This window comes from Leopardus geoffroyi, chromosome E3 (genome assembly GCF_018350155.1).
Source record: "Leopardus geoffroyi isolate Oge1 chromosome E3, O.geoffroyi_Oge1_pat1.0, whole genome shotgun sequence".
Lineage (NCBI taxonomy): Eukaryota > Metazoa > Chordata > Mammalia > Carnivora > Felidae > Leopardus > Leopardus geoffroyi.
Genome location: NC_059340.1, coordinates 11,509,948 through 11,536,321, shown reverse-complemented (window position 1 = coordinate 11,536,321; position 26,374 = coordinate 11,509,948). Strand labels below are relative to the sequence as shown.

Below are 26,374 nucleotides of genomic sequence, written 5' to 3'. Positions count from 1 at the left end.
TGGAAAATAGTCAAGACCAGGATTTCCCTTCTAGCGATCAACATAGCCGAAAAGCTACATAGAGTAGAGGGTAGTGTTTTAAGAATAGACAAATGGGGCAGTGAACTGGGATAAAGAGACCCATATGTACGGATATGTATTTTTCTATGTAACAATTAAAAATCCTCTAGGAAAGACCCCCACAACTCAAGGGACAGAGAAGGCATACAGCTAGCGTATAATACACGAACAATTAACAGTCATAGCACTGTATATCTTGAATATAGTCACATTTGGGGAAGGAAAGGCAGATAAACTTAGGAGTTGAATCTACCATCGTGATATAAAAATCTGGTTAAAACTGTTTATGAGGTCCTCAAGGAAGGAGAGGACTTGGGTTGGGAAAACTGGGCTGTACTCGTAAGGATCTCTGGGCAACCACTGACCCTCGTCTCCACCACTGAAGTATTCTGACACTCCCAAGTAGTCCAGCTTTATGAGACCTCAGCTCAGTGGGATTTACCGCCGTGGATGCTGCCTATGTTCACGCTCTAAGACCCAAGTTCCAGAAGAAGATATTAAGATGAGTATCTATTTTCTCAACCTCACCCTTTTTAATCTAGCCTCATTCCTAAGTAGATATACCTCCCCTCCAACCTCTATCCACTCCGGACTATTAAAGGCACAAGGGGAGAACTTAAAATTAAATTTCAGCCTAAAATCAAGTTTGAGGTTGAAGTTTTCAAATAGACTGGATGTTCCATAATCAAAACTGACTAAGGAGTTATTGGATTTGCCTGAGCTGCCCTTGAAGGACAAGAATGGGTGATCTGACTGCTCATGGTTGATTAGAAACAGTTTGATCTTTATACCCCCACTGAAGCATACCCCTGCCACAATGAAATAAACTTCAATCTCTTTTTTTCATTCAAAGAAGAGAGCTAACAAGCTACATCTTGGTGGTGGGGTCTGCTTATTCATTTTACCTAGAGTTGAGTAACTGTTTTTAATCTCTCTCCTTTTTTTTTTTTTTCTTTTTAGTTTTGGAATGTTCTTTGCTTACACCCTTAAGACGATTAATTCTGCCCCATTTGCTTTGTCTTCTTCTCTTCTCATAATTATCTCCGTGACAGATTGGAGTTCCCTGTTCTATCTGCTACCCCATCGCTTTCCATTCTTTTTCTGTTAATTTTTTATAGAAGGTCTTTTTCTTGCCTCTGACTTTTATATGGGCTAATATGATTTTCTGCCACATCAGTTCAGTCTTTTACTGCTTCAATAATGATCTGATTTGGGTTATTGCACTTTTCCATCATAGAGTGGTCCTGTATATTAATGCAACACCTCTGGTGTCTTCCCGAACATTTAAAGCACATCTTGAATGATAAGTGAGAGGGTTAGGATGACTTGGATTTGAAGCCTTACTCTGTCACTTACAGAGCACGTGACCTTACAAACACAGGGAAAAGATAAACCAGGTTAGTCGCAGATTCGGTAGAATGTGTCCCATGATAGCAGGAAGACACTGGCAGGTGGCGTCTAAAGGGAAGGGGGAGGAGGGGAAGCATATACAGGTTCAATGTGATGGATGTGGGGGAGGGGCTGGGTCTGAGTCCTAAGACGTGAGGTCGGGAAGGGATTAGATCATTAACAGAGTTGTGTGCTTGAATCGGGTATCCAGGATTTTATCCTGTACACATCTTCTTCTTCTTCTTCTTCTTTTTTTAACGTTTGTTCATTTTTGAGAGACAGAGAGTGAGAGACAGAGTGGCGGAGGAGGGGCAGAGAGAGGGGGAGACACAGGATCCGCAGCAGGCTCCAGGCTCCGAGCTGGCAGCACAGAGCCCGACGCGGGGCTCGAACCCACGAACCATGAGATCATGACCTGAGCTGAAGTCGCACCCTTAACCCACGGAGCCACCCAGGCGTCCCCAAAATCAAGTTTTAAGGTAATCTGGAATCTCTACAAGTGTATGTGACCTTTAGCGGCCCCTCTAGTCTTACACGCCATTCGGGAGGGCAGCGAGGAAAAGCCACCTGCCCCCCACCCCCACAGCCTCTAGGAGCAAACTGGCTGGAAACAAGAGCCTTGAGGGGCCACACATCCCCTCCAAGCAAGGATAGGTGCTCTGATTAGGTGGTTTAACTATAAAAACACCCCAGCCCTTCAGAAGCCACTGTCCGAAACGGAGATAAACTAAAGACAGTGCTCCCCACTAATACTGATGTAGTTTCAATTTATGCAATCCAGAGTGCAGTGGCCTGCACTGTCCCCTGCCTCCAGTGATTAATGGCCTGGCCCCAGCTAGGGTCCAAAAAGAAAGAGCCGAAGGAAGCAGATGCAGTGGGTTTTATATTATCATGACTGCAACAAACTCATTCTGTGGTGTCAGCGCTGACTGCAGGGTTCTGATTATGAAATATGATGCATGTTGAATTTAATGACTTTCTGTGCCCTTCTGGTGAGTTCACTGCTTTCCAATGTCATTTTCTGTTCTCATCTGAGTGGTAATAAAAGGAATATCATTGACTGTGGTAGCTTGTAACCACTGTGTGTTTTACAATAAATTGCATTTCGGGACCTTTCTCCCCAGGAGAGAAGTGCATGGCCAGACGGATTATTCCGAGGCAGGCTCTGGGATCCCCGTGTGCAGGACAATGGGGGATGAGGTGGAGTTGCCCTTTTTCGGGAATTATCCCCCAAGAGCACTCATTTTTCAAGCAGTTGTACATCAAAGGTCAGTTCGGACCAGAGGGAAAAATGACAAAACACAGACCCCAAAGTAAAAATGACTGTCGCCCGACCAGAATCAATGCCGAATGGACAGGTCTACTCTCTTAATAAGTTCAGGAAAGAGGGCTGGGGAGAGTGCAAGTTCAGAACTGGGAAGAACCGGGAAGACAGCCCCCAAAGCCCTGTTCTTCCTCCGTGTGTTCAAGCTGACCTCTTGTCAATATCCCATAGGAAGGTCATCTCCATGTCGGAACAAGAAGGAGAAGAAAAGGAGTATCCAATGGGAGACAGCTGCATACCAGACCTGTGCCAGGCACTCTACGGCTCACTGCCGCCTACTGTCCCCTCCTGTCATGGTGCTCTTGCGAACCAGGTCTTATTACCCCCAATTTGTAAATAAAGAAATTTAGGCGAGACAGAATCTTCGGGGTCACAGAGCCAGGGTCCAGCTCCTCCGATTCCCAGAAGCGTGTCCCATGGACCAGAAGCACTGGTTAGAGACGCAGAACCTCGGATTCCCGCCCAGTCGTGCACATGGAAGTGCGTAAAACATGCCATGGGCGCCAGGCAATGGAGCTGGACAGAGGACGTGAAGTTTCCTGACACTCGGGCCAACCAGGACAGGCTACTCTCTTCAGCGTTCGGAGGGTCTCCTGTGCGATGTTGCCTTAACCATCAGGATCTCAGTTCCGTTGCTTGACCAGCTGGGAGCGGTGTCCCTGGGGACAGTAGTCCTCAAACTCCAGAATGCCTGCCAATTGCCTGGGCACCTGGTGAAGGTACAGACCCCTTGGTTCTGCACTGTGTTAGCCACGCTTCTCCCCAGACACACAGAACCAATAGGCTGTGCGCGTATGTAGAAAGAGATTTATTTTAAGGAGTAAGCTCATGCAATTACGGAAGCGGGTAAGTCCCAAATCTCCAGGGTGGGCCACAAGGGCTGCAAACCAGGGAAGAGCAGGTGTTGCCAGTCAAGTTCAAAGGCCGCCTGCTGGCAGAATCCCCTCCGACTCAGGGGAGGTCAGTCTTTGTTCTAGCAAAGGCTTCACTTGATTGGAAGATGCCCACCCACATCAGGGAGGCCACTCTGCTTCACTCAAAGTCCACTGATTTAATCTCATGCAAAAGCACCCTTGGAAACATCCAGAAGAACGTTTGACCATGTATCTGGGCAGTTTGACCCTAACAAGTTGACGCACAAAATTAACTATAACGTATATTGCAACGGTGGTGATACAAATCTGCAAGCGTGAAAAGGTGACACAGGACTATCTACATACGTTGTGCAAACATTTGGTTTTGATACTCCAGTATCATTATTGATTTAGTATTTAATGTAAATTTAGTAATGTGAATTATTTACATATTAAATGATTCCTTAAGGGGCGCCTGGGTGGCTCAGTCGGTTAAGCACCAACTTCAGCTCAGGTCATGATCTCATGGTTCATGGGTTCAAGCCCCGCGTTGGGGTCTGTGCTGATGGCTCAGAGCCCAGAGCCTGCTTCGGATTCTGTGCCTCCCTCTCTCTCTGCTCCTCCTCCGCTAGCACTCTGTCTCTCTTTCTCAATAATAAATAAACATTTTTAAAAAATTAAATGATTACTTAATAACTATTACAATTATTAAGATAGAGGTATCAGGGGATCCTAGCAAAAGGGACATGAGACCACGCTGTACTATCTTTGCAACTTCCTGTGCGTCTAAAGTTATTTCCAAAACACTTTTAAAGAATTTTTTTTTAAACAGTACAGATCCCTGGTCATTTGCACCTTCTCTTTGCCCTTCCTTTGCTCCTAGGATTCTGGTCCACTTGGTCTGTTGTTAATTTGGATGTAGGGAGGCTTCTGTTGACCACAGTGTGAGAATGGTCCCCAGGGGTGACATGATTTTCCGGGCGCTGTGGTTCAATCTACGTGACAAGGAGCTACATTATAGCACTTTTCCACCTTAGAGAAAAATGGTGAGAATAGCAGATTAGGAAGGAATTTGGTACCGAAATCAAAGCAATGATCCTGCATGATTTCTGGTTTATAGCATCATTCAGTGTTAAATAATGAAGGGGCAGGAGGGATCATTGATCTGTTCCAGATACCTCATTGCACAGGTGAAGAAAAGACCCAGCATTTTCTGCCACCCCCAGCCCCTCACATCGACAGTAGTAAAGTCTGGATGGGAAGCACAACTCTAGGATTCTCAGGGCCCAACCCACCCGAGCTGTGGAAATGCCAGGAAAATATAGATCTCACCTAGTTCTTCTTTTTGTTTTTTATGTTTATTTCCAAGAGAGACAAAGCATGAGCAGGGGAGGGGCAGAGAGAAAGAGAGGGAAACACAGAATCCGAAGCAGGCTCCGGGCTCTGAGCTGTCAGCACAGAGCCCAATGCGGGGCTCGAACTCATGAACCGCGAGATCATGACCTGAGCCGAAGTTGGATTCTTAACCAGCTGAGCCACCCAGGCGCCCCTAGATCTCTAGTTCTAATTCCAAGTCCAAAACACTGCCACAGTGATTTTGCTCAAGTGTAAATCCGACCCTATCACTCCCATACTTAAACTCACTCAGCCCTTCAAAAGGAAATCAAAATTCTCTAGCTAGAATTCCAGGATGTCCTTGGACTGACATCTCCAGCCTCCTTGCTCTGGTTAACTCCTGGTTATCCCTTTAAACCTGGCATTCAGCCTGCTGGGAAGACGTTATGTTCCCCCTGAGACTGATTTTGTAAGCTTGTACTGTATTCCCATGGCATCTCATAGATCCCATTGGCATCTGTGCCTCCCTCTGTCCTCCAGGTGGTGAGTTCTCTGGGGGAGCTCCTTCATTCCCAAGTTACCAGAGTCAAGTACACTGTGTCGGCTACGCCAGCTATCCCATCATGAGAAGACGGAACGTCCTGACACGGAAATCGCCAGGGCATTTAGACGAGAAGGTGATCAGGGAAGCGGGCGTTGACCATGTATTCATGAGTCTCCCCTCTACGTCAACCCTCCTGCAAGTGGTAACACCACCACCTCTGACAAATTCCTGCCCAAGCTCTGACTTGAATCACATCAAGCCTCAGAAATAGCGTACCTGTTTGCAAGACATTGAGAATACAACCCCGTCGGGATGCGATCAGCAAAGTCTAGAATGTAGGAAACCCTAGAGGGCAAATGGCTTGGTTTGCCTATAAAGTAAATTGCAAAGGGAACCATTTCATAAAGAGAAAAACAGGGAATCTATTGATGAAAAAAAAAAAAAAACGCTCTCAAGACATATCAACCGCACAGCGTCTGGCCCTTAAGAAGATTTCATTCAACAAGCCAACTGTGTAAAAGATACTTGTGGGAAAATTGGAGGAATGTATTCATTGAAATGGTATTTGATAACCTTAAAAAACAATGGTTAATTCCATAAGATGCAACATTGGCATTATGGTTATGTATTTTTTTCTTTTATCTTTTATTTTTTTAAAATAATTTTTTATGTTTATTTATTTTTGAGATAGAAACAGAACATGAATGGGGGAGGGGCAGAGAGAGAGAGAGAGAGAGAGACAGAGGGAGACACAGAATCTGAAACAGGCTCCAGGCTCTGAGCTGTCAGCACAGAGCCCGACGTGGGGCTCGAACCCACCAACCATGAGACCATGACCTGAGATGAATTCGGACGCTTAACCGACCGAGCCACCCAGGCGCCCCTAGTTTTTTAAATATACTGACACATCGATAGGCATCTGGGAAGGTCAGTATAGATGAAAAACGATTGGCTATAAACTAATGATGGTCGAAGTTAGGTGATGGGTATTTGAGGTTCGCTGGTATTCTTTCTCCTCCCGTGTACGTTTGAGTTTTTGCAGAACAAGTTAAAAATGGTGAACACAAAAGATGCCCCTGTTAGCCCGTTATTTACAATTACAATAGCAGACACTAGTAAATAATTACAAATGAGTTATTTACAGTTGGGATGAGGCCAGATGTACTCACGACCCACGATGTATTAGTATTGAATTCCATTTAAGAGCTATAGGAAATGCTTTCTCAACATTCTGTTTCGCTAAGATCAGCAGTTTGTAGGGGTCAGGGCTAAAACTCTTCCCATTCATTGTCAAAATCCATGTAGGCATGTCCATAAAGATTTGGTCTTCTTTCTAAGGTTTGGAGGAAAATCTAGGGTCGGCAACTGCCAGGACCCCAGGTATAATATAGGTCCCGATGCCTGTGCTTGGACGGGATTCAGCTACTTATAAAACAACTGATTGCAGCACATCTCAATTATTATTGCTTGCGTGATATTTTCTAAGCAAATTCTTCCTGAGCCTACCTAACTACTGAGATTTCAGGGTGGTTTGGCTTTATACATTAGAGGGAATTCATAACAGCATTCCCAGTGCTTGCATTTCTGTTGGTCCCCATAGTGGGTCACAAGAAGCGGGGAGGGGCTTCAACTAATTTGCTGGATTTGTTTAAACCTCCCGTCGTCCCCGATTTATCTCTGCCACTGCCCCTTGTCATCCTTGTACTTAAATGGCAGCTATGGCAATCACAGGCTGTTGTCATGCCAACGGGTTGTGATTTCATAGGTATTTCCTTTTCTTGTTCACTCTACCGGAGGGTAAAATGTTTTTTAATTTTTTTAATGTTTATTTTTGAGAGAGAGAGAGAGAGAGACAGAGCGTGAGAGGGGAAGGGGCAGAGGGAAAGAGAGAGAGAGAGAGGGAGACAAAGAATCCAAAGCAGGCTCCAGGCTCTGAGCTGTTAGCACAGAGCCTGACGCGGGGCTAAAACTCACAAGCCGTGAGATCATGACCTGAGCCGAAGTCAGATGCTCAACCGACTGAGCCACTCCAGTGCCCCTAAGGTATAGCATTTAGGAGCATTAAAGAGAATAGCAGAGAAAAGTTGGAGGCATTTCCAGGACAAAAAAAAGCACAACCATAGACGCCCCCGTGGTAGTTTGCAAGGAGACACAGAGCTAGCAGGAAGGACTCAGGTGGGAGAAAATTAGACCAAAGAAGCCAGAAAAGCTTCGATTGACCAGGTGGGGCCAAAGAATGTCTGAATGAAGAGAGATCTTGAAGTTCTTTGGGCAAATCTGTCATGGAGAATGATCTTTGGTCTGGAAAGATAACTAGGATGTGGTTCACCCAATCCCCACGCTGACCCCTAGAAGGTCTTTCCAAACTCTAAAGGCTAGAAAATAGAGATCACATTTCTCAGACTCTCATACACCTAGGTTTCTTCATGGGATCCAGACTCTACTGAGTGGATATGCAGACAAGACACATGAAGAAGGACCTGAACATTATAACCAAGAGAATTTGTTATATGAGAATTGGTGCTTTGGGGACCAACAGTAACCGCTGTAGCTTCTTGGTCATGGCAACAATGGGTCTAGGGTTGACCATGTCATGGGCCAGGGGCTGGCAGTGGGGAGCACGGGCTTACTAAACTGGCGGCTTCCCACCGCAGCAAAGGATGTGGGATCTGGGACCCAGGCTGGCAACAGCTCCCCCAGCAGGCCAGCTCTGTGGTGGGCTTCCAGGAGCCGTCCCTAGAAACTCGACTCAGAGTGTCACTCCAATTTTATCTGGGTCTCTGTGAACTATTTAATACCCTTTACTCCCCTCTTTCCTGCTCAAAATGGCCAGAGTGGATTCTGCTGACTTCGGCTGAGGAATCTGACCCATTCGAGAAGAGAGGAAACTGGTCCTTTTACATGGTATCTACATGAGTATTTACACAAATATTTACGTGAATATTAGGGACAGCCATGACTAGAAAATCCTGGGACATAATTTTGGGAGTATCTTAAATTTCTTCCTTTAAATCTATTTCCTCTTGACTACTAACAGTGAAACCCCAAAAGAAACACTAAGAGGGGCCATGTGTCCTTTAGAGATAATCTAAAGTATGTGCCTGCACCAATAACATTTGGGGGAGGAAAATGTCAAAGATTAAAAAAAAAATGAGTGCTTTCAGTAGAGGAGACCAGACTCAGTCCATTCAAAGACTCCAGAGTGAATGAAGAAATGTGCCAATTAAACGTTTGTAAATAAACTAATCATGTTGGACCTGTCCGTCAGTGACCATCTATCAAATAACAGCTACAGTACTCAACATGGGTGAAACCAAAGAAGGAAGAAAACAAGATCGACTCTTGTCTCGAAGAATATATCATTAGTTATTGCAAGAAGAGAAATGTGCAGCAAACACCAGAAAATAATCTAAGGGACTATGGAACTAGGTGGAAAAGGCTGTTAGTAAAGACACCGGTCGCTGTGGGTAGGGGCCATTGGAAATGGCCCCATAGAAGTCATACCGACTACCCTAACTCTGGGTAAAAGAGCAAACTCTGGAAAAGCAGAGAAAAGTTGGAGGCATTTCCAGGACAAGAAATGCACTTGGTAGTTTCCAGGGAGACACAGAGCTGGTGGGAAGGATTCAGGTGGGAGGAAATCAGACCAAAGAAGCCGGAAGAGTTTCCATTGACCAGATGGGGTCACAGAATGTCTGGATGAGGAGACATCTTGAAGTTCAGCTGCCCCAACACTTGAATCCTTTCCACAACTTCGTCTCTTCTCATCTCACTAATTTTAGAAGGTGGGCAAAAGAAAAAGGGTAGATGTGAGTTTTAAAACTCTAGAGAAAGCCTCAGTAGAAAGATCTCCTGGCTAAATCCACGATACCAATAGCTTCAGGAAAACAAACTGTGAATTAAATTTAGGAATCACGGCTTCCAACACCTTAATTTTACAAGTGAGCAGACCTTCCCAAGGACTCCCAAAGGCCACAACAGCTCCTGGCCCCTGGTCTCCCCACACCCAGCCCAGGTCTCTCCCTCGACCAAGACTTTCCTGGCTCTGTTCTGAGAATACTCCATTTCTCTTACTATGCATGAAAAATGCTAATAACCTTCTCTCTCCAAACAGCCTTTCCCCAAGGAATAATAGATCTTGGGAAGAGAGAGGTTTGCCATCATGGAGGGACATTATCATTTTGATACAAATGCTAAAACAGTTCTGAGCTCTCAGCCTGAACTAAGCTACCTTAATCTTACCTGTGTCTCACACCTGGGGGAACTTGGTTTGGGGGGGGCAGGAGGAGGGGGAAGGCAAAAAAAACCGTGGAATCCATTTCAAGTGTTCTATCTTAAGCCTCTCAGTTTGCACTCAATTTGTTTTATCACATAGTGATAGGAATTAAAGGCCTTCACTACAGTTTAGGCAGCTTGCCAATACCTATTTTATAGCAATAAAATATGTACAAATTAAGGAATCTCATGTGGAAAATTTATTCAACAGCCTCAAAAGCCAAATGAATGGTAATTACCTTGAACACAATGTGGCAGCAATCAAGCACGATTGGATCATGCTTTTAAATGTACGTCTACATTTTAAGAACTAAGATAATTATGAATTATGAAAATAACTAACAGAGACAATGGCGTAGCAAAGCTGTTGTTTATGAAACATGAAAGGGACATTTTGAGAGGAGTAGGGGAAATGACTCGTTTTCTGCACCTGCCAGGGAATATTGAATATGACACAGTTAAAAGTACAGAGCTGGGATAGGCTTCTCTTCCCAGCCACTTCACGTGGGGATCGCTTCCGTTGAGCTCCAGTGTTTGCGGAGGAGGAAAAGGGAGGGAGGAGACACGGAAGTTTCCAGGTCTGCTTCCCACACAGTGCAAGATTAAATACCCATCCATCATTGTACGCATCCCAGTTTTAATAACCCCCTGTTATGCCTAGAAACATGCATGAAAACGTTCTCTGGCTGATCAGTTGCCAAATCTCTTTCTCTAAACACGGTTATTCTGAGAAACATCTCTTAGAATGGAGACACGCGAAACAAGGTTCTTTTGCCCGTCTCCTCGCTTACGTCAAATCCTAAGGAGGTCATTCAGCCTCTCTGTGTTCCTCAGTTTTCCCAACTTGAAAGTTACGGGGCTGGCCAACTGACCTCCAACATGTCATGCGTCTGTGCTATGACGTAGATGGTATGCCCTGGTGGCCATGGGGAGTGAGCGACGGGGACATCTCAGGGCAGAATATTCCAGAAGGGGATAAGGAGCAAGGCCACAAGACATCGGCATGTCTGCTGCACTTGAGGAAGAGGAGGAGGCCAGAGTGGCTGGAGCGCATGAGACGAAGAACGAGAAATGAGATCAGAGAGAAATCAAGACCGGATCACGTTGGGCCCCGAAAGCGATTGCGTGTTGGTGTTCACCCCGAGCAAAACGGGAATTCCGACTGCATGGTGAGCAGCGGAATTGCGCGATCTGACTTAGCACTTTACCAGGACCCATCTGACTTGTGGGGCGAGAATACGCAGAAGGGGAGTAAAAGTAGAGACAGGAGATGAGTGTCTGATTACATAATTGGGCACCGTCACCCAGCCCAGGGGGCACATACGACTAACAATCACAGAGGCTATGGCAGAATATTTGCAAAATTCTTCTCCACGGTTTCCCTCCCCATATCTGCGAGCTTCTACAATTGACTTTGTGGCTCCCCCTCATCAAGAGATAGATTAGGCTTCCCCATCCCTTGAATCTGGACTAACCTTGTGATGTTCCTTGACCAACAGAATGTGTGAGAAGTGACACCATACCAGTTCCAGCCTAGGCATCGACAGGTTTTGGACGTTTCCCGGTGTTCTCTCTGGGACTCTGTATCCTCCGTGTGAAGAAGCCCAGGCTAGCCTGCCGGAGGACCAAAAAACTACAATGACATCCCGGCAAAGGCCACTCTAGAATACCCCCGATGTGTGAGCAAGCCCAGCTGAGATCAGCCCAGCCCGGCCCGGTGAAGCAGAACTACCCAAATTGACACGTTGATTTATAAAGCCAAATGAATGTTTGTTTGTTTGTTTGTTTTGTATCTTAAATTAGCAAAGTTTGGAATGGCTTGTTATACGGCAGAAGCTAATGGATACAAAAGGAAAGTCAAGACAAGGGTGAATTATCAAGCCAGCCACTGCGATGGGGAATTGGAGGTCAACCCTACTGGAATTCTCTGAGGAATTATGCAGAATGACCTTCGGGACTGTTTATCTGACAGTAGAGGAGAGCATTGGACCCAATAGCGTCCAATGCTTCCATTACTATGATCTGCTCAAGCTCACCATGAAGTCTGACACAGAGTCGTTCAAGGTGGTGGTGAATGGCTGGCAGCAATCTCCACAAAACACACCTTGTAGCAGGTTCATGGACTAAACTAAAATCTTTGCTACCACAATTGGTCTCGAGGGTAGAACAGATCCTCGTATCTCTTACTTATTGCTCTTCTGGACCTTCTTGGCTTTGGCCGACACTTCGGCAAGTCCGGGGTACTTACTAAATGGGTGATCCAGCTCTTCTTCTGCAAGGGGTCTGGGTTTTTATTGGCTTTGCCTTTCCTGAACTGTGTGGCTGTTGTTGTCCCTTTCCAGCTGTTCTGGGGCTCCTCTGGGGAGGACAGCGTTATGGATGACTTTCTGCCGTGACTGTGTTGCAACACCCCTGATTCCTCATGGTGGTCAGGGAAATGATCTCTTCTAAAATAATAAGTCCTTTCTTTGCCTACTGGGTTACACAAACGAGGAGCCCACTATGACCAGGTGGAGGTCACAGGTCCACGTTCAGTGGAGTTCTTACCATGTCCCCTCGTGGCAGATGTTCCTCCTTGGAGAGCGGGACCTCTATTCCAGCAGAACCTAAGGTTTCAGAGATAAGAAGAATATCTTTTTTAGATGTGTTACTACCTGTGACAGTGACAGAAACCAAATCTACTTCCCCTGCTTTGTTCCTGACCAAGAACTGTATCGTATTGTAGTTAATATGACATATTGGCTGCCGATTCAATGCATACAATGCATCCTGGAGGGAGGACGAGTGTCCCACCCCCACAGGATTTTTGCCCACTCGAGCTGGCAAAATTGCCAAGACTTTGACAGACCATTCTTCTATTGTATCGTGGCCATTGGGGGTCAATGTGGTCTATGATAGGACCAGTAGATCCTGTGGCCATGCACTCACGGTCACACCTCCTCGGTCCTAAAATAGGTCCCTTGGTTTGAAGCCAGTTTGGGGATAATCCGGGTCAGTAAATCAGGCGCTATTATGGTGGCGTTGGCAGAGGAACCAAACACAGGGAAGACAGACCATATCTGGACGAAGTGGCAATTCAAATGAAGACGAAAAGCTGTCAGCTCTAGGATGAAGACCAACTTATCAACCTGCCACCGAATGGCTGGTCGGTCGCCTCATGGATGGCACCATGATGACTGCTCACAGTCGATCTCCACCGCCAGCAAGTTGGGTATTCAGCAATGGCGGCAGCTAGATCAGCCTTAGGCCAATGTGTAACCTCCATCCCTTCTCCCATGACCACCCTTGCAGCCCATTGTACAGGCACCAAAGTGGCCTGGGAGAGAGAATGGCTAGCCTCCGCCAATGAGCCATCCTGTCCATCGGGTCACTGAGGGACCGCCGTGAGGAGTACGCTCTCTGCTGAGCATGAAAATGAGACACACAGTTTAACCCACTTTGTGTTTCTTCTGATGCATTTACCCACCTGCCTGTCTTAAACATCCTCCTCTCCAGTCTTTCAGTCTTTTCCCCTTTCATGATACGAGTACAAGTACGGTGACAAAGTACAAAGTACTAGTCATAGCTCTGTCCCTTGGAAACATCTGCTTTACATTCTGTCCTTCGGGGATACTCTGGCGTGTAACGGTACATTTCCATGAGGATGAATGTATTCAATATTATCATCTATATGTTAATATGTGATATTAATATCTGTACATGTTCATCTAATATACGTATCTCTGTGTAACCCTGGAATTATCATAATTATACTCATAGGAACCCATCCCTGAACCATGGCTGAATGTCCGCTCTATCAGAGGATCCGTTGGAACACCACGAAGCCCTAAGTGTAAGTTCAAGGAGAGGCATTCGTCCCAGAGAGGTACTTAACGTGAAAGTCTAGACCACCTGTTCTTGTTTCTCATCTGTGCCCTTGGGAATTGTTCACATCCAGTTCTAAATGTCCCATTTCCATCACACAATCAGCTGTTGCTCCGCCCACTCCCTCTTGTGACTCAAGCACATTTGCGGACACCTCGTTAATGGCGGGCAACTTTGTCCTCCTAGTCCCACGATGGCCCATGGTCATGCAGTCTCTCCTAAAGCACGACATGCCTGGAGGGGATGTTCCAACAGCAGGCAGGCCTCTGCCACGGAAGGCACGGCCTTGCTTCAGAATGCTCTGGACTCCAAGGGGGGTCGGCACTCTGACGTGCTGATTGACATGGATGGGTGTCCATAGCAGGGTCAAACCTGCTGGGGGATACGGCCTGAGCAGCAAGATATCTGTCCACACCACCTCCTCGTGTTGCAGAATTCACTTCTCCTTTGGCCCAGCTCCTCCCGTGATTTTTCCCAGCGCATATTTGCCAAGTCTGGCAATTCTTGCAACGGTGACTATGCCATTTCCTTCCAGAGCAAGAGTGGCTGTGCTCTTGCGTGGCCTGACCCTCGTGATTGTTCTGGGGTCAATGCAGGGATGCAGGGGTGAGTCATAAGGTGAGCAAGCATCATCTTGCCAGCTGACTTCTTCAGACCTCAGGGCAAGGGGAGAGAACAGTTCTATTCAAGGGAGAGAACAGTTTCTGAACCCAGACCCAAGGTTCTCAGGCTACCAACAAAAATCCCCATCCCTGTTCTCTGGGTGCCAGTGTTTCCTTATTAAGGCCCTTATTTGATGTGGGAGACCTAGTAAAGCTATGCATCCAGTCTTTTTTTCAATCTCTGTGCTGAAAATTAGATCCCGAGTCTAATTTTCGGCCCAGATTGTCCTGTAACTAAAGGACACGCAGAGCTATCTGAACGCTTCCACAGAGACTTTCTGACACCCACAGTGTGCCCTGAGTACATGGCTGACGGGTCTGAGCCTTTCCTTCTGTTTCTTCAAGGCTTCGAAGGCCGTTAACCAGGGGCAGTGAACTCCAGAGGCTCTGCCCTGACCATTGTCCCCATACCTGTCAAAGTCCCCTGTTCGAGGCAAGCCAGCACTCTCTATCTGCCATCACTGAGGAACTCGGTCGCTGTGAGACTCTACGGGCCAGGGGTCAGCAACACCCCCCTTCCCCTGAAGTGGGGCCCACTGAGGTCCGGTTTCCAAATCCCATCCTAAGGATCTGCTTTCTAGGGATGTTTCCGGTATCGATTGTTTTGCCTGTCTTCCTCCAGAGAGCACAACCTCACATGACCACTGTCCAGGTAGGGCTTGGTTTGGTGCGGGTGAGAAGGGACTCAGAAGCAGAGGACTGGAGAATTACTCAAGAAAGGAGGGAGAGCGGTTAGGGATGTCCACTCGTGAGCTGGTCACTTCCAAGGGCTCCCGGGCCTTGGTCCTTCTGGGCTGTCTTAGTCCCATAGCATATCCACCAGTTAGTTGGGCGGAAGAGGGGAGTATTCACCCATCGGTAAATGGGTGTCTGTCTCCTGTCAACAGGGGTTGGCCCAGAGGACGATAGTTCCCCCACATTTGGAAAGTGAGCATGTTAGATGCTAAGAAGATTCCCACCGGTGTCCAGTCCACGGCCTCTGAGAAAATCTAAAGCAGAAAGAGCGTGATTCACGGTTCAGACGAGACAAGGAGCTGTCAGACCACCTGCGTGAAGCTGAATTTGGGCCGCAATGGCTGAGGTAAAAGGGGGCCAAAAGGGGCGAGGTGAGACACATTCGCTGTGTGAATGGCGTGTTAGAAGAATGACCAACAATCTTCTCAAAACCTCTGCTTTCACATATGCCAAGTGGGGCTGTGAATCAACAGCTTCCGACTGTAGGCAGCTGGGCTCACTCCCGGGGAGCCCTTTGGAAAGCCGTGTGGGTCCCCCTCGTAACTGTCCCACCGAGCGCTGTGGAAGCTGGACTGTTTATTCGCCAATGTCCATCACTCATAGGTTGAGAGTTGCTCCGAGGGACTCCGGACGTTTCCAACACCGACAGTTGACCTCCGGCGTAGGCCAAGGACTGGCCACCAGCAATGTTTCTACGAGTATCTCGGCCTCTTCAAACACTGGCAGGCGGGGGCGCCTGGGTGACTCAGTCACTTACGTGCCTGCCTCTTGGTTTGGGCTCAGGTCATGATCTTATGGTGTGTGGGACTGAGCCCCATGTCAGGCTCTGTGCTGACAGTGCGGAGCCTGCCTGGGCTCTCCCTCTCTCTCCCTCTCCCTCTGCCCCTCCCCCACTTGCTCTGTCTCTCTCTAAATAAATAAATAAACTTAAAAATGAAAAAAAAAAATCACTGTTGGGCAGGGGAAGGGGCCAGGTCAACTGGGACGGTCGGTTCTCAGAATTTACCACGTCATCCGAATACTTCAGTCATCCCCCAACATCAGGGAGGATCTTCCCATACAGGCGTAAAGACACCCCGAAGCACCCTTTGAATGCGGCACCGTTTTGTTTTCGGACCAATGCACGGCCTGTTTATTCCCAGGCCAGCAGAAGTTTTAAAATGGTGCAAGACTACCGCCCTAAGCCTTTGTGGAGGAAGCTGCAAAGTAAATGCTCGGGTTGCCGGGAAGGAACAGACACGCTGTGCAGACATTATCTTAGAGCTACTACAAAAGACCTCTTCCCACTTTATTAAAAGTGGCAGACAAGCCGGAGCGCTGGAGCGCCAGGCCAAGGAGCCTGCAAGGGCGATCCGCGCTCCGTGCGGTGCTAATAGGCGACAAGTTCTGATATTCCCAGAATTTCTAATTTGTGCCTGCTTTCACGTTCCCAGAGCAGATACCCAAATTGATTCTGCCTCCTTCAGGCTCGATGTGTGAAAACGCTGACTGACAGAAACACCTAAGGGTAATACGTCTGCCAAGTGATTGGTTAAACAGCTATTCATTTTGAAATATATCTTCGAGAAGCAGAATAACAGAGGGCCACTGTCGTGTGCGGCCCATTAATTATACAGTTGACAAGAAAATTACCCTGCAGATCAACATTAGTGAGACTTGGCTGGAGGGGGGCCGGGGGTGGGGAGGGAGAACAACATTCAACAGGGTTACCTGCACAGACCACTGCATTCCCCCCCCCTCCCCCCTGTACTGGGGAGGAGTGAGTCAGTGCGTATAGAGCATCAGTGCGAGTCCTGTCTGTGTGATGTAGGGGAACTTCCTGAACCTTCTGAAGCCTCGTGGTCCTTATCCATACAACAGGGATGACCAGAGCAGTGTCAAGGGCAGCTACAGAGAGCAAATGAGAATACGGCTAAAGCACCTGACCCGTGATGACGCTTTGCTCATTGCACATCTGTTTCCATCTTCTGTACGACAGCTACCTGGGCACCTGCTTGTAAGGAAACCCGGGAGCCCACCTGGCTGTGGGTACCTGCTCTGTCAACCCTACTTAGCAGGATGCCCCGAGCCATGGGGGTCTAGCTCAAGGGTGCGTTAGGAGTACATGCCCCTCTAGAAAGTGGGGTCTGGACACAGTCTGTCGCTCCCCAGCCTAGGTGTGAATTTCTGGAGGGAACTGAGCATCTGGTGCCCAAGTGCCAGGCCGGCCGATTCTCCTGTGAGTTCTCGGCTGCCTCCTGGACCTACCTCCCCTCCGGGACTGTTCCCGAGTGTGAAACCCGGTTTACCCACAGGGGGGCTCGGGATCTAGATGGCTCATTCAACCTAGGAAATTGGAGGGAAGTTTAGTGAGAGGAGCCATTGATAAGAGTACTAGCTGTCACCGCCCTGGGGCGGCAGGGACAGGAAGAGGGTGGGCTTCCCAGAGCCCAGAAAGAGAGAGAGGGGACCGATTGACGAGGCCGGGGCATTTCAGGCAGGGATGCAGCCAGGTCACGGGAACCTCAAAGGAAGGAAGCTGGGAGATTAAACCCCTGAGCCTCCTGCCCCTCCTGCCCTGGGTTGAACTCAACCAGAAGCCAGAGGGTGAGACAGCTTCTGGGACACAGAGACAGCAGGGCAGAGGAGGAAGGAACAGTAACTGGAAAGCAGCCAACACTCAGTCCCAAGCCACCCCCAGTTGGGAACTGTATTTCATAAAGCTACCTTACAAGGCGTGGATTCCGATTCTGATTTCCAACCTGCTGGGGCTGGGGGCCTGCCAACTTCGCCCATATGACTTTGTCCCCTGCTCGAGATTTGAGGCTCCCAAACCGGGTGACCGGAACTCCCTAAATGCCCCACCCAATCCAGTCTGTGATAACTGGCATCCAGGCAGGAAGCAGGGGACAAAGTCACACTGGAAAATCTTGAGTTGCGTAAAGGATTTACTTGCAGAGGTGCAAGCTCTTCCTGTCCCGAGATCTGGCGGTCAGGCTCCATCTTCCATGATGGCCGCCAACTCCATCACTCATCCTCGAGTTTGTTTTCCAACCTTCTCCATGAGCCCCTCGCTCTTATTTCATGCCATCATTGCCCAGATAAACTACCCGCACTCAAGCCTTTATCGGCATGGGAAAGACAAAGGCAAGAATGGGTCCAGGCTTCCTTCTTCCTTGGGCAGCTGGGTGGATGGGGCGCCATTTTGTGAGGCCGTAGCCTATGAGAGAATTTCCTAGCTAGAAGGTTCTAGGAATTCCAGTCATCCTAGATTTTCTCCCTGCCAAATGTTCACCTCTTTATATATCCTCTACATATATGCAGCCAGGATCCTTCCAAGGATTTGGTTATAGAACTCTATTTATAGGCTAAAATGTCTTCTCTTTCAGTTGAACTAACCCAAGTTAGAATTTTAAAAATCCAACTTTGCCAAGAAACCTGTACCACACCAACTTATAACAAAGACTTGGAGGAGTTACAGTGTCGCTTGCCTGGAAGTTTTCTAGGCACGAAGTTCCTTACGTTCATTTCTGGGCACTGCAAAGGACTTAATCATTCAACCACGGGTGGTACCCACACCCAGGCCTGCCACGACAGCCAGAGCCTGAGAGGGAGGACGGTCAATCTGAATGCCTTAGACTACACATCCCAGGACTGCTCATGGCAAAGGGAACAAAGACAAAATCCTGGATAATCACTGCAAACAAGGGTGAAGCAAAAATGGAAGCAGCCCGTGAGGCTGGAAAAACCACCTTCCAAAGCTGATGAGCGGACAGCTTGGGAAACCAGAGGGGGGAAAGCAGGTGTCCAAGAATGGACCGGATGGTGATGGGAAGGATCGTTCTGGGGATAGATGTCAGGCTGCAGTAGCAAATGTCTTTTCCATGCAACGTGCTGGAAAAGACCGTGAGCTTCTCTTGTTCAAGGCGAATGAAACCTTTCAAAATCAGCAGGAGAGAGAGGCTTGTTTCCCGAGTGTTGACTATAGGCCAAGCACGGTGCAAGACTCTGGACTGGTACATTTTATTCAATCCTCATCAACCTTAAAGTAAAGACTGTGTCCCCCATGTATCAAAAGAGGAAATTAGGGCTTGAAAAAATCAAATTAGTTGCTGGTCAATCTGGGATTTAGGTTTCCTGGTTTCTAAAGTCCCTGTGAGTTAGTTAAAAAAAATTTTTTTTTTTAACATTTATTTATTTTCGAGAGACAGAGGGAGACAGAGCACAAGCACGAGCAGGGGAGGGGCAGAGAGAGAGGGAGACATAGAATCCGAAGCAGGCTCCAGGCCCTGAGCTGTCAGCCCAGAGCCCGACGCGGGCTGGAACGCACAAACCGTGAGATCATGACCTGAGCTGAAGTCGGACACTTAACGACTGAGCCACCGAGGCGCCCCAGTCCCTGTGATTTTTACTAGCATATTCTAATTTCTCTAAATGTGGTTTGCTTCTCTCTACCTCCTGTAAGGCTGAAGTGCTATTTACGTCACACTGTTGCTTGTCCTGAGCGTGAGACATACGGTGTCTGAAGAACATGAACAGGTGACAGTGACGAAGCTGGGACTGAATGGGACAAAGGCTGAGTCCGGACCCACCTCTGACTCCTGAGGGGTCCAGGGTAAGAGAACAAATGGAGGCCTGCAGGCCACGCAGAAAAATTAATAAGAAAAATTAATAAGTCGAGCTAACAGACTGCCCGATAAAATGGGTTCTATTCCGTATCTCCTCTTTGACAAGTAGACCTTCACAACAGCCCAAAGAGCCAAACCACAATGGAGAATTCTTGGCCTTCCTCTACGTTCTGTGACGAATGTGGCCTTGTGGAGCCCCTCGCCCCTAACCGCCGCCTGACTCGTTCCTCCCCTTCCAAGTTGTGTCCTGCTGTGCAAGAGGCCTTACACACTCACACATGTCCGAACTCTGCCCACACCCCACGCGAAGAGCTACCTTTCGGCTGAGCCCCAAGCCCAGAGCTGTGCATAAAATGGTGGCCCACAAGGGAGAACCCGACAAAGGCCCTGAAAACAGGATCATAGCTGATGAGGCAAAGGGTTCTTGCATCTCAAGTATCTGGACAAGGTCTAGAAGGAGAAGGCGTGGGCTCTAGCCCTTTGACCAGGTGGCCTCCTGCCCCTAGAGGAACCCCTGACTGGAGGATAGCCCTGGTGGGAGTCCACAGACTTTGTGAGCAGGGCAAAGGCCACTTGCCCGGGTCTAAGGCCAATATGTCGGATTATCCAATCCACACGGCAGCACAGAGAGATCGATGCACTACAGGGTGGTTCAGGCAAGAGGTCCACAAAGCCGTTCAAACAAGCAGGCTGGTCAGGTTTCTGAACAAGCACAAAAGGCAGTCTCCCTCCTGACAGTGGGAGCCATCTGGGATCTGGGAACGAGAGGGAGGAGGCTTCAGCCCCCGCAGGAGGTGGCGGTCGAAAACCAGGGAGGACAGACTTGAGAGCTCCAGCCCCATGGCGGACTGCAGGGTTCCTGGAGAAAGGCAGGACTCTCACTTATTTCTGAATAATTCCAGGCCCTTGTCCCTCTGGCGGGGCTGAGGTTGCCGGCCAGCTTTTGCACCGGTCAGGGCTGGCTCAGGAACACACTGAGTCTGGTCCCCGGGGCGGAAGGCACCCGTGATTCTAATCGGGAGAGACAGGGGAAGGCAGGAGCTGATCATTTCCCCATTAGGGTTGACAGCATGCACTGGGAGAAGGACAGAGACAGAGGCTTCGGCCGCCTGCTGATGGGGGGACTCCCCCAAAGTCAGTTTAAACTGAGGGAAGAGGAGTGTGCCGCCCACAGCCAGTACAGAGATCTACCAGGGAAGCTTCAAGATGCCCTATTGGGTCTGAGATCACGGACTGGGGTGGTGGTGGGGGGCGGTGGCGTGGGCAGGGAGAGTAAGGGGTCAGTAGGTTTGTTTAAAGGACGGTCTTTGTCATTAATGTGTTAGGGTCCCACAGCCTCTGGTGCTCCCGCTGCATACACGTGTTCATTTTTTTAATAGAAAATGTCATTTATGTTTCCATTTCATCCCATACGTATCTGCATTTGGCTGTTTCTTTGGGATAAGAAAGCCCGTCTTTGGATCTTGGCACAAATTAAAACTGGGATAACATCCGCTGCTTTGGTTTTCCTCAGACCCAGGATTCAAGTATCGTCAGAGAAAGAGCCTGAGATTCAGACTCGAGGGAGGTTGGTGATAGCTCTGGCTTTACCATCAAACCTCACTATAGGTTCATAAATGTTATTTAACGTTTTTGGCCTCAGCTTCCTCGTTTGTCGAGGAAGCAACAGTCAAAGCATCAGGACTTATCCAACTCAAAGGAAGTTTGAGGCTCCCGTAAGATAAAGTGGAAACAAAGAACGTTCAAGGGAATGGGAGGTCATGCGAAGGGAGTTACTTCAGAATGAGACAGACCAGAGTGTGAGTTTTGGGTCTGCCGTTTACTAGTGTCTCATCTTGGGCAAGGCTCCTGAGAAACTTGGTTTTCATTTGTTTCATCTGTAAAATAATAGCCATGATACTTATTTCAAAGGGTCTCAGAAAGATTTTGGTGAAATAATTGTGGAAGAAACTAATGCAGTCCTTTCTGTATAGTCGATCCTTTAAAATATTCATTTCCTTTTTTTTTTATATAGAATAAAGCACTATGAGGGTCTAATTAGACCTGAATAATTGATCCAGAATATTTGTCTTTCTAATCCCTCAGAGAGGAGAGGAGAGGAGAGGAGAGGAGAGGAGAGGAGAGGAAAAGAAAGGGAAGGGAGGGGAGGGGAGGGGAGGGGAGGGGAGGGGAAGGGAAGGGAAGGGAAGGGAAGGGAAGGGAAGGGAAGGGAAGGGAAGGTCATAAAATCCAAGGATGCTATAATAATAGGAAGAGACCTCTAGATCCCACTTTCAATAATGGATGGAACGCCACAACAAGAGAAGACTTGAAATCCACAATAAACCCACCAGACCCAACAGGCATCTACAGACCATTCTTCCCACCAACAGCAGAATGTAATTCTTCTCAAGGGCAATGGAGCATTCTCCAGGAAGGACCATGTGTCAGGCACAGAACAAGTCTCAATAAACTAAGAAAGACTGAGAGCATACAAAGCATCTTCTCTGAACACAATGAAATGAGACTAGAAATTAACAACAAAAGGGAAATGAAAATTCACAAACATGTAAACTAAACAACACACTCTTTTTTTTTTTAATTTTTTAACGTTTATTTTTGAGAGAGACAGAGCGTGAGCAGGGGAGGGGCAGAGAGAGAGGGAGACACAGAATCCGAAGCGGGAGCCAAGCTCCGAGCTGTCAGCACGGAGCCTGACGCGGGGCTCGAACCCACGAACCGCCAGGTGATGACCTGAGCCGAAGTCGGCCGCTTAACCGACTGAGCCACCCAGGCGCCCCACAAACCACACACTCTTAAACATGGGTCTAAGAGGAAATCACGGGGGAAATTCATAAGGACAAACTTGCGAGGATAGGCAAATTCATGAGGAATTATGGCTTAAGGGGTACAGAGTTTTTGTTTGGGCTGATGAAAAACTCGGGGAATGGAGGGTGGTAACAGTTACACGACATCGTAGAGGCAATCGATGATCCTGAACCGTACAATTAACATGGCTAAGATGGCAAACTTCAGGTGGTGTAGATCTCATCCCAATAAAAAATTAAGAAGGTAAAAAAAATAAAACAGGACAAGGGGCATTTAGAGAAAATGTGGAGACTGGAGAGTTCAGCAGGTTTCTGGAAGAGTGGAAGTGGATGAAGTAATAACTGAAATGCCAAATGAGATAAACTCGGGATCCTGCTAAGGCGCATACTGGGCAAAGTAAGCTTCTTTTTTTTTTTTTTTTTTTTAATTTTTTTTCAAAGTTTATTTATTTATTTTTGGGACAGAGAGAGACAGAGCATGAACGGGGGAGGGGCTGAGAGAGAGGGAGACACAGAATCGGAAACAGGCTCCAGGCTCTGAGCCATCAGCCCAGAGCCCGACGCGGGGCTCGAACTCACGGACCGCGAGATCGTGACCTGGCTGAAGTCGGACGCTTAACCGACTGCGCCACCCAGGCGCCCCAAAGTAAGCTTCTTGATCGTCCCTTGGAGCTCTGAGTGAGCTCAGCAGTCGGGGCAAGAGAAGGCAGCTACCAGGTGTGGGGCTGACGGTAGGTAGGTGGGTTGAAATTCAGGGCACAGAACAGGAATCTCCCCAAACTCACTGCGGGTAAGTAGGTATTTTGCCAAACAGAAAACAGGAAGTTTATTCTCCGGAGGAACCAAAATAGAGTAATTCCAAATGTAGGACCATCACACAGGGTGGAGAACACGAGTGAAAAATGTTGAACTACAAGTGCGAAATTAATTGGGGCGCCTGGGTGGCTCAGTCGGCTGGGCGTCCGACTTCAGCTCAGGTCATGATCTCACCGTTTGTGGGTTCTAGCCCCGCATCGGGCTCTGTGCTGACAGCCCAGAGCCTGGTGCCTGCTTCGGATCCTGTGTCTCCCTCTCTCTCTGCCCCTCCCCTGCTTGCGCTCTGTCTCTGTCTCTCAAAGATAAATAAAAAAAATTTTTTAATGGGAAATTAAGTGAAAGCCTACAAAATAGATATTAGTCACCAAGTTTCTATTTCCTGGTCTGCTCACTGCACCCCTACAACTAGCCAGTGCTACTCGGGACAGAAGACTGGAGGACTTCTTCTTTTGAGACACAGAATAGCCTCAGAGATAAGAAGTCAAGATGTTAACATTTGAGAAGAGTCATCGCTGCTTGATCACCCTGTTTAGAATCCCCCAACTACAGGATTTCATTAAGCTTTTTTAAATCACTTTTAAAAATTTATTTGATATTTTTTTTTATTTTTGAGAGAGAGAGAGAGAGAGAGAGAGCATGCGTACAAGCAGGGGAGGGGCAAAGAGAGAGGGGGACAGATGATCCGCACCAGGAGGCTGACAGCAGCCAGCCCAGTTCGGGGCTGGAACTCACAAACCCTGAGGTCGTGACCTGTATGGAAGTCAGATGCTTAACCAACTGAGCCACCCAGGAGCCCCTTAAATCACTTTTAAATATGAATGGGATTCTAAGGCTCTCCAAAGTCTTAGGGGAAAGTTCCAACACAAAAGAGGGATACCAAAGCCCACAGGAAGATGAAAAAGGAACCCAGAGGAAATGAGAATAAAGCAGGATACCAAAATTCGTCCCCACACCGCGTTTCCTATCTTCAGAGAGATAAGACACGGCAATCGTGAAACAAGTACAGGAAACTATGAAAGAGGAACAAGCAAGAAGCAAGAAAGATCTCTCACAAAGTGTGTTTATTAAAACATTAACATTCTACAAGGAATTTCACTTTTTTGCTTACTGACCTTGAAGATGACTACCCTTGAGTCACTTGGAGTCCTTACGTCAAAGGGACTAGTAAACAAAGAGTAGTTCTATATGAAGAAGTAATTAACCCTGAGTACCACGAGGATCTAGGTTAGAGAGAAGGAGAGGATATCTGGAACTCAAGGCATTCACTGGGACATTCCCAACTGACGTCATGCTCGGTGAACTTGGTGAATTGACGAAGGCACGTTGAGTGATAAACAACAGAGCCAAGAAAGGCAAAGCAACTCAGGGCTCAGACCCCTCAGGAATAACGGTCTAGGTCACCCCAACAACGATCAACCTGAACCAAGTGAGATTTTGGCTAATGGTGAGGGAAATCTAGAAAAGCTGACGTAAGAGAGGGATGATAGATGTTACATCTGATCCTTGGATTACATGAAGCAGTAGAACCTGTGGGTTGTTATAGAAATAAAAAAAATATTTGTCTTATGTCTTTTCGGAACCAGCCACCCGCCACCTTATAAAGGGGATCACGTGATGGACTGGACTTAATCTGGATGGTGCAAGAGTGGGCTGTATCCAACGCCTCCGTGCACACTGCCAACCTTTCTGCCCCGACTCTTGCCCCAGCTGCTACTGTGGCAACCTCTTCCACACAGGGCACCTGGGTAGCCCCTCACCCCAACTTCACACGACTTAACCCCTTGCTTCCTATCCTCGGGATTCTCTGACGTCGTGGCATAAAATGGTGACGGGAACCATGGCGGTCACGTATGCACAACCAGCAACTCAAGAGGAAAGGGGCGGAGAGAGGGAAGGGAGGGAGGGAAGGAGGAAGGAAGGAAATAATGAAGGAAGGAGGGAAGAGGGGAAGGAAGGGAGGGAGGGAGGGAGGGAGGAAGGGAGGAGGAAGGAAGGGAGGAGGGAGGGAAGAAAGGAGGGAGGGAGGGAAAGAAAAGGCAGGCTGGGGATCTGGAAACACTAAACCCAGTGCAGCACACTGACCAAGGGAATTTCCGGGAAAAACCGTGCTGCCGATTCGGAGAGCAGACACTGAAGACAAGCATCTGGAGAGATTGGATAGGCCTGATGGCACCCAGAAAACAAGAGATGGCCACACAGAACCACATTTTACCTAAACAGGTAGATGGATGGGTAGGCTAGGGAAGAAAAGGCGTGCGTGCAGGGAAGAAGCATGGAAAGGACTAATTCATCATTTGCCACGAGAATAAAACAACAACATGAGAACATATTTAAACTGATCCATCAACAAGCAACAGTAGAAAACACAGGCATTCAGTTAACGCACCTGCCAGCCGCTGGGAGTGCTCTCAGTCCGAGGTGAGGGGATAAACACACAATGATTTTATTTATCTCCCCTGATCTCTGCCTTCCACTGTGCTATACTGAATTTCATCTTCCCTGTGCTTAGTAACCTCTGGGCCAGGCCCCCGAGCTCTCTGATCGTTTTAAGAAAGGCGTGAAATGTCCAATCCACCTTCCTTCATTTTAAAACCGCAGTCTTCGATCCTGCTGAACGCCCTCCTTCTCTCCCATCCCGGGCTGAGCCTCTGCCAAAGGGCCCCAAGCAGAGAGGAGACGTGTTGGGAATTTCAGCCTCCTCCGGGGGGTTCCGGAAGTGGGGGTCAGAGTAAAGGGGCAAACATCCTTCTGTTGACCTGATATCTCCTGGTTAACACTGACTGGCTGGTCTTAGATTTCGACTGCGTGGCAAGAGTCTTGGTCCCCGATTTGCTCCTCAGGCACCCAGGTGAGTTTCTGGAAGGTCCCTCGGGAGTCTTCCCCCCGCCACGTTTACCTCTTCCGACTCCACCTAATCACACATCCTGGCGTCTCGCTGTGCCTTCCAGCGGAGTGCCCACAAAATGACCCGAGCTTGGCTAATTTCCCCAGTGCCCCCTTGGTCTATGAGGAATCCCGCATCCTTGCCGCGATTTGACTAAGGCGAGATCCTTTGAGAGTTTCTCATGCTCTGCTCATTCCGGCTACAGGGGAAGGGTAAGA

At 48.0% G+C, this 26,374-nt stretch overlaps 1 long non-coding RNA gene across 1 annotated transcript in view; it reads right to left on the bottom strand.

Annotated features, from left to right (window-relative positions):
• Positions 1-26,374, bottom strand: part of LOC123589785 — a 560,443-nt gene that overhangs the window by 172,955 nt on the left and 361,114 nt on the right. Inside the window, exons 3-4 of the long non-coding RNA XR_006708461.1 lie at positions 12,329-12,387; positions 11,257-11,395 (exon numbers count right to left, since the gene is read on the bottom strand). This is a non-coding gene — a long non-coding RNA (uncharacterized LOC123589785). The remainder of the gene's footprint in view (positions 1-11,256; positions 11,396-12,328; positions 12,388-26,374) is intronic.